The sequence below is a fragment of the Thermobia domestica genome, chromosome 18 (genome assembly GCF_964235325.1).
Source record: "Thermobia domestica chromosome 18, izTheDome1.hap1.1, whole genome shotgun sequence".
Lineage (NCBI taxonomy): Eukaryota > Metazoa > Arthropoda > Insecta > Zygentoma > Lepismatidae > Thermobia > Thermobia domestica.
The window spans coordinates 182749887-182765180 of record NC_137471.1 but is presented as its reverse complement, the minus strand read 5'-3'; the positions used below and the strand labels follow the sequence as shown (position 1 = coordinate 182765180).

At 35.7% G+C, this 15294-nt stretch overlaps 1 protein-coding gene across 3 annotated transcripts in view; it reads left to right on the top strand.

Moving 5' to 3' along the window:
• LOC145676077 (UPF0669 protein C6orf120-like) overlaps positions 1-15294 on the top strand; it is a 123173-nt gene that overhangs the window by 44377 nt on the left and 63502 nt on the right. The window lies entirely within an intron of this gene.

Genomic DNA, 15294 nt, shown 5'->3' with positions numbered 1-15294 from the left:
GAGCGCATTCTTTATTGCTGTTTCGAGGCAAAAATTTTCTAAGTCCGACTTCGGGTATCTTCGGAAAAAAGTAAACCAGGTTCGAACCTCGAAGCCAACCTTTGCAATCGGGAAAAATCTTGCAGATGTGTTTTTCTTCTTTTAAATATAATAAGACCTGTTACCAATAATATATAAAAAGCAACATGGATTGAACTTCTTAATGATACAATATTTCGAAACTTTGTATTAATGTGAGCACATGCTTGTATGTCATTTTGCTCTCCATACTTAATGGAACATTTAGATACGTAAACGAATCTTTCCATATGTAAAAGAATGGTGAAAGTTAAGACATAGAACACAATTCTCTCCTGAGTACTAAAATAAAAGTCAAAGTAGAACAAAAACAGCGGTTGCAGTGGATATGAATGTAATTATTATCTTAAATACAGCTATATATCGCTAGAAGTATATTCCGGAAAGCGCTTGTGTTAGCTCAGTGGTACGACGTTGGATTTCAAATCCTAAGGTTGAGGGTTCGATTCCGATGTGGGTCAATGCTCTTTTTTATGAAATTCTATTTTCCGCAATGCATGAAAAATTATATAAAATAATTACATTAAAATACGTCAGTTGTATATATATAACATATAATCATTGCAGAACATAGTGATTATTATGTTTAAAATATAACAGGTGTTCACAGTACGTTGGTATTCTATGATATATGTGAATGTTAAATTCAAATTTAGACAATAATATCATCGCAATAAATAAATTATGTAGTGTATTTATTTGCAGCTATTTTCATATAGAGGTTACTTGTCAATATTCGTATTACGGCATGTCATTGATATTCTTGAAAAAATATCCGAGACATAAAAAGAGGGTATAAACAGAGAATCCAAAGTCGGAACGCTCGCAAGAAATTCATGAACCCCAAAGGTCACGTGAGCAGACTGGAATTGTCCTTATGAAGCATGCCACAGCAGAAGGTCTTTACATAGATTTTCAATTCAATACCTGATATATGCTTTTGCAATGTGGAAGTGGTGATGCCTTTGGTCGCTCTCTCTCACTTTCTCGCTCGCTCACTCTGTATTTATATATATGAAAGTGTATGTATGTGTGTGTTTCGACATAATTCTGATATGTCTAGAGCAATTTTAACCATATTTCTTACAATCTGGAAAAGAGTACTGTCGGGATACATATCAAAAATGCTAGAAAAGGATCGATATTAGTATCGAATCCATAGTTTCGTGGTCGCTTAGGTAAACAGTTCTACTTTCAATTCAAGTCCAATTAAGCTCCCATTAGCACCCAGGGTGGTTACGTAGCGACAAAAAAAAAAAAAAAAAAAATATATATATATATATATATATATATATATATATCGAAATCAACCGATATTAGAGCCGAAGCGCAAGTTTTCAGTGCCGCATTTCCCATTAGTCCAACTAGGCCCGTGCCTCGAGGGCAACATATTTGAATAGCGCAAAGTTTAAAATTTTAATTTTTTTCGTATGAAAAAGTTTTAAAAAATCGAGAGCAAATATACTATTTCATGAGCAATCCTCTTTTACTATTCTAATATATTTAATGATAGCGTAAGAAATCTGAAAATAATTCAGAACATGTTTCCCATTTATTTTTTGTTACATAGTTGTAGCTGTAGCATCTAGTGAGTGGTATTTAACTGCAATAAATTCACTAATTAAGCATATTCGAATTAAGTTTTATTTGTAAGTTAGGGATCAAGGGGCGGAGAAATATGTAGTTATTGGGGGCGCCGAGAGCAAAAGTGCGTAGGGACGCCGAGTTTCTAAATGCAGCACTGTTCGCTAAATTAATTGGTAGAAATTGTAATGCCATTTAAGACCAAATTTAGTCCTAGCGGTGGCAGTATCCGTTTGCTGTCCTAGGAGGAATGAAAGGGGCTGACATCAAAATTATAAAAAAAGGCCTATATTAGTGTCGAATCTATAATTTTGGGGGTCTCTTAGATAAAGAGTGGCACTTCCGATGCCATGTAAGTTAAGCCCTCATTAACACAATGAAGGAGTGTGTGAAATTTGTGACATGTAGAAATAATTGAAAATGACCAATGTTAGTATACAACCCATATCTTTCGTGGTCCCCAAGTTCATTGGGAGCAGTTCTGATGACCTTTAAGTTTAAGTTCAACTTCCAGTAGGAGTAAGATCCCCCAGCACATCTAATAAGGAGAGTCGAAGGGAGTAACATATACAATGATTCAAAACGACCGATATTAGTGTAGAGTTCATGATTTCGTTATCACCGAGATAAATAGCAACACTTCTGAACGAACATGTCAGCCTGATTTTGAATTCACAAGGGCAGCATCGAAGGCATTGCTCGCACAGCTCTATGTATTTTAATGTTCCTGTATAAATGAATATTCCAGCGTATTTCTGGAATGTCTGGGACAACCTTTACCAAACTTGGGGGACATATTACTTTCAATCTAAGAAGAAAATATTGTAGTAGTATGAAGTTACGGAAGTTGGGAGATGTGACATGTAAAAATAATGTAAAACGACTGATCTTAGTGTTTTATCCATAATTTTCTCGGTCGTTGAGATGGATAGTGATGCACCCAATGGAGGTTACATCCAAATTCATCCCCATCTTCATAGGATGATGGCCTGGGAGAGCAAAAAATTAAATCTAAAAAATTACTTAAATATTTGTCGAATTCATAGTTTTCGGGATGAGAAAGCGTTTCTAATAACTTTGGAAGGTAATTTGTACCCACTGCAAGATGGGCTTTTTAATCATATCAATTTCTCAGAAGAAATTACCATTTCAACTATGATATTAAGCCAACCTCCGCAATCGATGAAAAAATTATGTGGATGTATGTTTCGTCTTTTAAATGAAACAAGACATGTTAAAATCAAAGACGGAGTGGGTCAGTGGGTTGGTTGGTAAGTGGGTGAAATGGGTCAAGATTTGTGAGTGGGTCAGTGGATCGTGGGTCAAAAGGACGTGGCCTACTGCGAAACACCACTCACCGTGACTCACACTGGCCCACCGGGTGGCCACCCTTTTAGTCCAAAGATATTTCGTCCAAAGAACATTTCGTCCAGAGACATTTAATCCAAAGACATTTGGTCCAAAGGACAATTCGTCCAAATGACATTTTCGTCCAAAAGATAATTGGTCCAAAGGGCATTTCGTCCAAAGGAGAATTGGTTCAAAGGACATTTCGTCCAAAAGACAACTGGTCCAAAGGACATTTCGTCCAAAAGACAATTGGTCCAAAGGACATTTCGTCCAGGGATGTTTAATTCAAAGCACATTTCGTCCAAAGAACATTTGGTCCGGTAACGCTTGGTGGTCTAGGGTTTGTTTCTATTAGAAGAGTAAAAGTGATTCATATAACATTATGACTCAGTAGCTTCTTATTTCTAAAGGAAATTTGAAATAGAGATTTATTCCGCAATTTTCATTTCGATAGAACAAATAGTGCTGAGATATTCAGAAAAACGTAAACGCCTGAAAACAAGATGGCCGAACAACAGGAGTGAGGGAAGTATGAAGTGTGAAATATGTTGCTGTAATAACTGCTAACATGACATCTAAAATTTTCATGTTGTGAATGAAATAGTTCTAAAATAAGTACCGGTAACTAAAATTAATGGAGTTTAAATTTGAGTAAGTTAAATATTAGGTATTCAAACCCTTGTGTTTGAAAAGTGAAAAATTATGTGTCAAGTATATTTGAAGAAATACTGAGAATAGAAAAATACACATGTGTGAAATATATTCTTAGTGTCCAAAGATAATACTCTTAAACAGTCACATTCTTGGCTGGAACATTGTGAAAAGTGATTGACAAATATAAGATAAAAGTTGGAACATTTCGTGTAGAATATACGTATCTTTTCAGGTTAACCACGAGTCTGGTTTCTATTCGTAGACTATTGATAGTGTGTAACTTCGGCAGACGTTTCTACATAATTAGTGAGTTGTATGACAAACCAGAATTGTTAACTTGTCTTGTATTTTTATTTCAGTGTTACTCCTTATGCAAATACTATATAGTATATAGTTTTGCTTTCATATTAATTTTCTCGGTACAGTACAGTACATTTAAGATATCCATTGCAAAGTCTCAAGCCAAATACAAGATTCACATGACCATGCGGAGGCAATGTTGTCCGCAAATGAAGAAGGAGTATGCTCTTCAAAGGGTTGTTTATAATTTTGGGAGGTGAATTCCTTAACCAACGAAGCTACAACTGTATTTCTGCGAAGCTAAAAATGTATTTTTGTAAAATTATTAATGAAAGCAAAGAAAGGTGGCCATTTAGTTTTTAGGCGTTTACGTTTTTTCTGAATAGCTCAGCATATATTTGCTTTATCGAAAAGAAAATTGCGGAATAAATCTCTATTTCAAAATTTCCTTTAGAAATAAGAAGCTACACAAGTAACACTTCTCAAGTGTAGCACTCCAATTTTGATAAAAATTTGGCAGGCAGATACTACACATAAAATAAATAAATAAGTGTTTTTTTATTTTCTGCGGGAAAACGGTTTTAGGGGGCAAAAGCCCTCACCCAAAATTTTGAAAGTTGTCGCCCGAAAGGCAAGAGGAAGTGGACCGAAATGAATGAAATCCTGCACAAATATTGTAGACGAAAAATGAGGGAATACGGGTTTCGTGTTTTTCTAGAAAGAATGGTTGGGTGGGGCGCGGACCCCTCCAAACCTTTGCTCATGAAATATCAAAAGTGCTAGTAACAGTATGTCATAAGTGCCTAAATTTACATGAAGAATTGCAACGAAACTTTGTGTATGGACAATACGCAAAAAATAAATGAAAACGGGTTTTTTATTTTGTGCGGAAAAAGAGTTATAGGGTGCAAAAACTCCCACCCAAACTTTTGAAAGTTGACGCCCGAAAGCCAAGAAGAAGTGGACCGAAGTGAATGAAATTGTGCACAGATACTGTATTTTCCTGAACAGAAAAAAACTGTTGAGCGGACCGAGGCGTTGAGTGGCGGAAGGTATGGACCGAAGCGAATGAAATTGTATGTAGATATTGGATACGTAAAATAAGGCCTTTCGTGTTTCACAAGTGTCTCCATCTGATTGCTTCAAATTTGGCAAATCAACAACAAGCACAAACAGTATAGTGTATTTTATAGCATTTTTTAGGAGGCACCTTTAACCCTTACAATGTTTTTCCGCATAAACAAAAACACGTGTCGATTAATTTCCTGCTTGCTGTTGATGTGCCAAATTTGAAGCAAAACGGATAGGGATACTACAGAAACACGAAAGACCTTATTTTACATAGGGTCTCTAAAATGTCTACCCACAATTTAATTTGCTTTGGTCCACTACTTCCTGCGCTATTACGGTAATATTTACTTTTATCGGAGGAGGCCTAGGCCCCAACACTGTTTTCCGCACAAATTAAAACACGTTTCGTTTATTGTTTTGCGAATTGTCCCTATACGAGGTTTCGTTGCAATTCTCCATACTCTTTAAGAACCTCTGACGTATAATTATTTGCACTTTTGACATTTCGTAATCAACAGTTTAAAAGGTCCGTGATATACGCAACCGCTTTTTTTTTTTTTTTTTTTTTTTAAAGGAAAATACGAAACCCAATTACGTTAATTTACGTCTACAATATCTGTGCACAGTTTCATTCAATTCTGTACACTTCTTCTTGCCTTTTAGGCCTCAAATTTCAAAATTTTGGGTGAAGGATTTTGTCCCTTAAAACCGTTTTTCCTCAGAAAACAAACTCGCATTCGTTTATTTTTTTCGTATTGTCGTTCCAATGTGTCGTTCCAATTCCTTCATGTCCTTTAAGCACTTCTGACATACTGTTATTCGCACTTTTGATATTTCACGATCAAAGTTTTGTAGGGGTCTGTGTCCCACCCAAACCTTTTTCTTTTTTTTTTTTAGGAAAATATGAAACCAGTATTCCCTTATTTTATGTCTACAATATCTCTGCACAATTTCATTCACTTTGGTTCATCTCTTGTGACATTTTGGGCCTCTAGTTTCAAACTTTTGGATGGGGGCTTTTGCCCCCTAAAACCGTTCTTCCGCAGAAAATAAATACCTATTTATTTATTTTTTGCGTATTGTCCCTAATCAAAGTTTCGTTGCAATTCTTCATGTTCTTTACACACTGACATACTGTTATAAGTACTTTTGATATTTCGTGATCAAATGTTTGGAGGGGTCTGTGCCCCACGTAATCATTTTACCAGGAAAATACGAAACACGTATTCCCTCATTTTATGTCTGCAATATCTGTGCACAATTTCGTTCACTTCGGTCCACTTCTTCTTGCCTTTCGGGCGTCAACTTTCAAAATTTTGAGTAGGAGTTTTTGCACCCCCTAAAACCACTTTTCCCCAGAAAAACGCGTATTCGTTTATTTTATGTGTAGTATCTACCTGCCTATTTTTTTTTCAAAATTGGAGTGTTACACTTGGGAGGTATTACTTGTGAGTCACAATGTTATATGCATTACTTTTACTCTTCTAATAGAAGCAAACCCTTGACCCCCAAGCGTTACCGGACCAAATGTTCTTTGGACGAAATGTGCTTTGAACTAAACATCCCTGGACGAAATGTCCCTTGGACCAAGTTTTTTTTGGACGAAATGTTCTTTGGACCAAATATCTTTTGGACCAATTGTGTTTAGGACGAAATGTCCTTTGGACCAATTGTGTTTTGGACGAAATGTCCTTTGGACCAATTATCTTTTGGACGAAATGTCCTTTGGACGAAATGTCTTTTGGGCGAAATGTTCTTTGAACCAATTGTGTTTTGGACGAAATGTCCTTTGGACCAAATGTCTTTTGGACCAAATGTCCTTTGGATCAATTGTCTTTTGGACAAAATGTTCTTTGGACAAATTGCCCTTTGGACCAAATGTCCCTGGACCAAATGTGTTTGGACTAAATGTCTCTGGACGAAAATCCTTTGGACGAAATGTCCTTTGGACCAATTGTCTTTTAGACGAAATGCCTTTTGGGCGAAATGTTCTTTGAACCAATTGTGTTTTGGACGAAATGTCCTTTGGACCAAATGTCTTTTGGACGAAATGTCCTTTGGACCAATTGTCTTTTGCACAAAATGTTCTTTGGACAAATTGCCGTTTGATCAAATGCCCCTGGACCAAATGTGTTCGGACTAAATATCTCTGGACGAAAATCCTTTGGACGAAATATCTTTGGACGAAACGATCCCCAACTACCCACCGTCCCATTCTGTTCAGCGCATTGTAGACAGCATCTTCTGAACACTGGTGAGCTTGTCTACGTTTTACTTTGAAGATCTCCATTTTTCTTCTTTTTTCATTTGTTTTTAATGAAAAAAGTTCAGGCATTTTTGGATTTTGATATTTGCAATTGTAAGAGTGGCAATAGCAATAGGAGTTCAATTTTGAGATACAGCTTGTGAGCTTTTAGAGGAGTTAACTGCTGGGAAAAAAAAAATTTGAATCACCTGTAGTATATGAATTATTATACTTAGTATAAAAAACTGAAAGTAACTATGTCTGCGTGATTATCACGGTCAAATTGCAAAGTCAAGTGAAATGACATTTGGTATATAATTAAGCCCCAATCCCAACTGAAAAGTTATCATACGCGTATCACTTTCATTATAACACATATACTTAGTAGGGAGTAGGTGTCCAAATTTTTGCGAAAAACTGAGTATCTTACAAGCCGTTCAACTTAAAGAGCTGAAATTCAGTATATAACTCTTTATTAAAAATAAACAGAACGTGTCCTGGCATTTTTAAAAATGTCTTTTATGAGCGGGGGGGGGGGGGGGCGATTTTCTATACATTGGAAATTGGTAGTGGGTTGATTTGTAAAAATTATCGAAAACGATTGATATTAGTTGAGGAACTAATTGAGGAATGAAAACTACAGTCCTTTGCATTTTATACCCACTGCTTTCTATTATAATAATTGCTGAAGCTGTTGTTTAATACCGTATTCTCGCGTGTATAAGCCGCACTCATGTATAAGCCGCACCCTTAAAATTTAACTTTACTTCCGTTAAAAAAAAATATTTTGTTCGTTTACCGGTAATTGTTGATTCAAATCAACAATAGCGGTATTTGCGTTAACGTGTTTGTTCCTGTATTGAATTGTTGTTTCGTCTGATTGTTGCTTTGTGGATTTGTTTTCTATACGTGCTTCTTGTGATGTGTGGTAAATACCGTACAACAAACGCAAAAAATTAATACCGTAATTATCTTTAAGCCATTTTAAATCATTCGCGTGTATAATCCTACATTTTCGTTTGCTTTTTCGTGAAAAAAAGTGCGGTCTATACACGCGAGAATACGGTCTATGGATCGTTCAGAGCATAAGGCAATCAAACCATAAAGTTATGAGAAAGATGGACATAATATTTGTATTCCAAGCTTAATTTCATGGGCATTTTAAATTAGTACGGCATGCTTAATTATATGGAAAACTAGTTTTTCTTTCTTTTTTTCTTACGTTGGTCTACTTTATCTTGATTTGATATTTTCAAATTTCATCCTGTTTTCTACTGAAATGTATATGGGAGCCAAGAAAGAAATAATTATATATGATAAATTTAAATTCATCTTAATTTGAAAGATGAGAAATACTTTACCATTGTATATCGTAAAGGTCAGATCCACCGGTATTGTAACAGAGCGGTGCTTGAGCGATTGATGGTAGGAATTCAAACTCCGATAAGTGAAAATTTCACAGTCTTGTTTTATTTCAAGTGTAACCTCTTTAGTCAATGGGGAGAAGGACGTGGATCATGGGTCAGAGTTGATTACGTTGGTGGGTCGGAGTTGGTCACAATGATTCAGAGTGGTTCATAGTTGGTGGTGGGTCCATTCTGTATTCTACCATTAATTTCATAATTCGCAATCACCCTGTCCTTTAGCTTAAAGATACAATCGTGGAACGTAGAATTTAATATTAGTGATGAAATAAGCCCATAATGGGTCGCTTCTTGTTTTACCTTGGTGCATTATACTTTTGCAATGGTAAGACAAGTGTTTACCTCTTCTGGGTAGTTTCACAGTTTCACATTTGTAGAGGGGGTCACGGAGTTTTCAATGAAGGATTTATTACCATTTGAACACTCGCTATTTTGCACAAGTTAGCATAAAGACTCGAGACTCTTACCATTAAAAAAAAATAGTAATACTTTTAAATGACATACTACTTGATTCCCCTTGCCATTTTCAAATTTTGAGTTGCACCCCTCCTGAGACCCTCCGGGGAACCTTGGGGCAAATCTTTTTCCTCAACACGGGGTACCTTTGAAATTATAAAATACATGTTTTCCGGTGTTGGCATCTGTTTCATCGTTTCAGACTTTTATTAGTGTCAACGGGCTTCATGGATACCATGCTTCTTTATTCTCTTAGTTTTCAGATACAAGCCCCCATGCCGTAAGCGTCAGAGGACCACCGATGTGCAACTGGAGATCTTTCGCCAAAAGTTGGTGATCCCGCAGCTACGATCCGTGGTGGCCCCACTTCGGTTTTGAAAATTATACCACCAGCGGCAGAGACTCGGCGAAACGCCAACGAACCACAAAATTCCTCCCCCAAAATATGTTAATCGCCCATATGCTTGATTTGTTTATATTCAGGTGAGTGTAAAAAACACTAGGAGAAAAAAGCAAGTATCCCAAGGTGGGCGCGAACCTTCAACCTTAAGTTTACTTGCCGCATATTCTTCTGACTTCGCCACGGAAACGACGAAGAAAATCTTGCTTGTAGAAGGATAAATTGTTGAGGTCTTAATTTACCCAATCAAACAAATCCCTCTATCTCGAGTTCTGTGAGATGGTACTGTGAACCGTTTCGAGATTTATTGCTTTCTGGTGGGGTACTATCTATGTGCAAAATTTGAGAAAATCGCCGACGCGCACCTTCGGAAACTCTCCTCTTGAGTGCAATGTTGACCAGAGATGGTGTGGGTCAATGAAACCTTGATCCACAACATACTGACCCACCACACATCGTGACCCACAATGACTCAACACCCGACGTGACCCATTCATCCACCATGACCCACTCTGACCCACCACCAACTATAGAAAACTCTGAACAATTGTGACGAACTCCGACCCACTAAAATACATCGTCATTAAGTTTGATCCATTATCCACACCATCCTCTCTACTGACTTAAGAGGTTATATTTGTAATAAACCAATTTTTTCCAGTAGTTAGCTCCTCTAAAAACGCATAGCTTGCATCTCAAAAGCCAAGTAGTAAGTCCTATTGCCATTGTTACAACTGGAAATATCAAAATCCAAAAGAGCCTGAACTTCTTTCTTCATTGTAACCAAATGAAAAAAAAAAAGAAGAAAAATGGAGGTCTTGAAAGTAAAACGTAGACAAACTTGCCAGTGTTCAGAAAATGCTATCTAGAAGGCACTGAGCAGAATGGGTTGGTGGGTCAATGGGTCAGTGTGAGTCACAGTGATGGTGTTTCGCAGTGGGTCACGCCTTTTTGACCTACAATCCACTGACCCACTCACAAATCTTGACCCATTTGACCCACCGACCTACTTAATCTCTGATTTTACATTTAGAACATCATTTAAAAGACGAAACATACATCTACACATTTTTTTCTCGATTGCGAAGGCTAGCTTGATACATATACTAGTTAAGATGGTAATTTCTTCTTAAGGTGAGAAATTGATATGATTAAAGAGCCCATCTTGAAGTGGTTACAAACTACATTCCAAAGTTATTAGAAACGCTTTCGTGACCCCAGAAAACTATTACTTCGACAAATATTTAAGTAAGTTTTTACATTTTATTAATCATATCTCCAAGCCCCTCATCCTGTGAAGATGGGGATGAATTTGGATATAACGCCATTGAATGCCTCACTACTCAACTCAATGACCCAGAAAACAATGGATAACACTCTACAATCAGTGATTTTACACTATTTTTACATGTCACTCCTCCCAACTTCCATCCATTGAGGTATCTGAATTCCACAATATTTTTTTTCTTAGATTGAAAGTAATATGTCTCCCATGTTAGGTAAAAGTTGCTCCAGACATTCCGGAGTTTCGCTGGAATATACACGTATACATACATCAAAACATTTAGAGCTGTATGAGCAATGCTTTCGATGTTGCTCCTGTAAATTCAAAATCCAGGTGGCATAGTCGCTCATACCAAAACGTGGCATTAAATGACATTGTGTTTGTAATAGTGTCACGAACTCAAACTATGGATTTAACACTAATCTTAGTCACTTGAGACATTTTATTTTTCATCCTTTATCGCCCGCCATAATAATGGGTTTTGAATCGATTGAATTGATTTTGAGTTTAACGTCCCGTCAGCAGTGAGGCTATATGAGACGTAGACCTACTAATTAACGTAGAACCCGAACTACATGAGCTCTCGCTGGGGGCTGAGTCTGGGTCTCCTACACCGAAAGCGTGTACGCTATACGCTTAACCACAAAGGAGCTTTACGATGAGAGTTAAATTTGGACTTTAACGCTTTCGGAGTTGTAATTATTAATTTCTGCAACAACGAGAACTATGGATTCGACACTAATATCGATCGCTTTTACTTTATATATATATATATATATATATATATATATATATATATATATATACATAAGAGGCGGAGAGAAAGGGACCACATCCATATACAAAAGCCTTGCAGATTATTGAACTGAAATCCTTTGGAAAGAAATCCTATTCTGCCTTCTTTCTCGAGTATAAATAAGTCTCTTAGACATGACTTCGTGTTCGTAAATTTCCTGTTTACATGGTTTTGGGGATCGGGAATTTTGTGTCTGTAATGAAGATTGGAGTTTGTATAATAATTTCTGTTTATACCCGAATAGTCTCTTTACCTTTCAGAAAGCGTAAATCACTTGTTGTAATGAGAAAATTCAGAAGTAACTTCCGATGACAAATAGCTGCAAATAAATACACTACATAATTTATTCATTGCGATGATATTATTTTCTTAATTTGTATTTAACATTCACATATATCATAGAATACCAACGTACTGTGAACACCTGTTATATTTTAAATATAATAATCACTATGTTCTGCAATGATTATATGTTATATATATACTACTGACGTATTTTAATGTAATTATTTTATATAATTTTTCATGCATTGCGGAAAATAGAATTTCATAAAAAAGAGCATTGACGCACATCGGAATCGAACCCTCAACCTTAGGATTTGAAATCCAATGTCGTGCCACTGAGCTAACACAAGCGCTTTTCGGAATATACTTCTAGCGATATATAGCTGTATTTGAGATAATAATTACATTCATATCCACTGCAAACGCTGTTTTTGTTCTACTTTGACTTTTATTTTAGTACTCAGGAGAGAATTGTGTTCTATGTCTTAACTTTTACCATTCTTTTACATATGGAAAGATTCGTTTACGTATCTAAATATTCCATTAAGTATGGAGAGCAAAATGACAAACAAGCATGTGCTGACATTAATACAAAGTTTCGAAATATTTTTATCATTAAGTATTTCAATCAATGTTGCCTTTTTATATATAATTGATAACAAGTCTTATTATATTTAAAAGAAGAAAAACGCATCTGCAAGATTTTTCCCGATTGCAAAGGTTGGCTTCGAGGTTCGAACCTGGTTTACTTTTTTCCGAAGATACCCGAAGTCGGACTTAGAAAATTTTTGCCTCGAAACAGCAATAAAGAATGCGCTCAATCTTTTTGAGACAAGGTGTACATGGTTCATGGTTCAAATGCCATTTCCTTCAGTATAATGCGCCCTTTCCAACGATATCACTCACTTGACCGTATCGTACACCTGAACGGGGAAAATCGGGAAAAAACTGGAAATTTTTCAGAAAATTTTTTTTCGGAACAGTTGCGTTCTTCGGGCTCACTCCCAGGTTCACGTATAGATCCTTAAAAAAAAAAAAAAAAAAAAAAAAAAAAAAAAAAAAAAAAAAAAAAAAGTGCACACAAACCGTATGCAGAATTTCAATCTGATATCTTGTAAAATAAGGGCGTGAAAAATTTTTGTAATTTCCTTAAGAAAAAAATTCATGCCCCTCCGCCTCCACTTTGCGCCACTGGTATAGGACCTAAACAAGCGGTCAAAGACAACACTACACTGTGGTAGTAAAAGTTACCATAAATCCTAAAATGATTATTAGTCACAGGCTACACTTACGAACACTATAAAAAGAAGGGGGGGGGGTTGAAATGTTGAATAACAGGAGGAAATTTATCGAAGTAAATAAGTAAGAATTGTTCAAACGATATTAGCACATGTACAAAGGAAGATCAATAAGTAACGCATCTCAACTTACGTGTACGTAGAACAAAGGGTAATAGTTGTCATATTAAAAACATGCACAAACGAAAGGCCCATATTAAAGCTACTTATCACATAGCCAGCATGTCTCTCAACACATTTATCTCATTGTGGTACAAGTTTCAAACTACGTTGTTCATAGAAGTTCGTCTTTTGGAAGCCTTCTGCGCATAATCGATGTGACTTCGTGATCGAAATTGAAACGTTCCCTGACCAAGAACTTCTTCGTCTGACCCATTGTGGAAAGACTACAAGGTGGATGCCATGCAGTGCTACATTCTTGTCTCTCTGGCGCATGACGTCATTTTGGTCGCAGACGTGGCCAGCGAGGTCAGATGAACTTTTAACAAGCTCTTGCTCGCTGGTATCTTACACGTAAACTTCCCTTCTATTTATAGTGATCATCAACGAAGTAAAAATTTTAGTACAAACAATAATTATATAAACGTAATGTAATTAATGCTTAAGCTAAGTGAATTCAAAGGAAGATATTTACAACTTTGAAACTTGAACAAGCCAATATTACTCACTACATTTTCTGCTTTTTCTTTCTTTTCTTTTCTTTCTTTCTTTCTTTTCTTTTTTAAACATCTGAAGCAATACACTCGAGTATGCATAGGCCTGAATAATCTATAACACAGTGTATGTGTATGAAATCTATAACACAGAGTATGAAATCGTTAATGCATTTCATAATTATATATTTATGTATGCTCAAGTGTATTTTCGTAACACATTGATCGGTTTTGATTTACTATTATTATTATTATTTTGCTTGAAAGAGAATTCTTTACTGATGACCCCATATAAATTTTGAGAATATCTCAAGGGAGAGTTCATGGTTTTCGTAAACAGAAATGCACGTACGTATATTTTCGTTATGCTTGGACAGTTTTTAAGAGGTTGCTTCCACGTAAGTTTCGTCAAGATCTCAGGGGAGGTTAAAAACTTTATTGAGCAGGGACGCACTATTTAATATTTTAAACATGGTTTTTATTTTTGATTTATAAAAAAATCATCTTATTTGAAGTCGCTGATCGCTTGTTTATAGAATTTGTATTTAAACAAAAGGTTTAGTGAAACTGACAGTTCTCTGAATATTAGTGTCAAAATTTACGCTATAACAAACTGTATTATTAAACATTTGTACGAAATAAAACGTTACATATACTATTGTGTTCTAAAAATATATAGAAATAAATATGTATATTAGGGTGGAACGAAAAAAACAAGTTTTGATTTTTAATCTGTAATAGCACGGAAAAGTTGCCTTTTGGTGTAGATAAGATAAAAATGAAATATGAAAAATATTGGAGCACGTCTTGAGGTGCCGCAAGGACGATAAAGTTTCATAAAATTGCAATTTTTGCTACATTTTAATTTTTTAAAAAAAAGAAGTTGTCATATTTTTTCTATTTCAAATACTGTCAAATAAGCAACTTTATGTCAAAAAGACACACACATATATATTTTGTCTTCTTGGATTAGGTCTTGAGGTGCCGCAAGACCAATAAAATTTTGTAAAAACACACTTTAGGAGCTAAATTTAGTGACATTTTGCCAATAGGAGTTGGCAACAGTGTTTCCGTATGGTGAAAAATTCAGATTAGGCGTCAGTAGCTTTGCCGAGTTCAGTTAAATTGGCGTCTATTGTGTAACAGAACAACGTAATATTTGTTAGTTTATGTGCTACTTTATTGTTGTGAGTTAAAATGGCTTAGTCTAAACAAGTGAATACAAGACCAATGTCGGAATGTCCTATTTTTTGAAGATTTAGTGATTTGTGTGAAGTTGTACTGCCTACTTACGAAGATGTAATGAAGTGCTACTGTTTTATTAGACATAACTTCAAAGTTGCATCAGAGAAGTATCCTACTGTAAATGAAATATGTGAGACTTTAGTTCCTAAAATAGAACAATATGGTCAAGA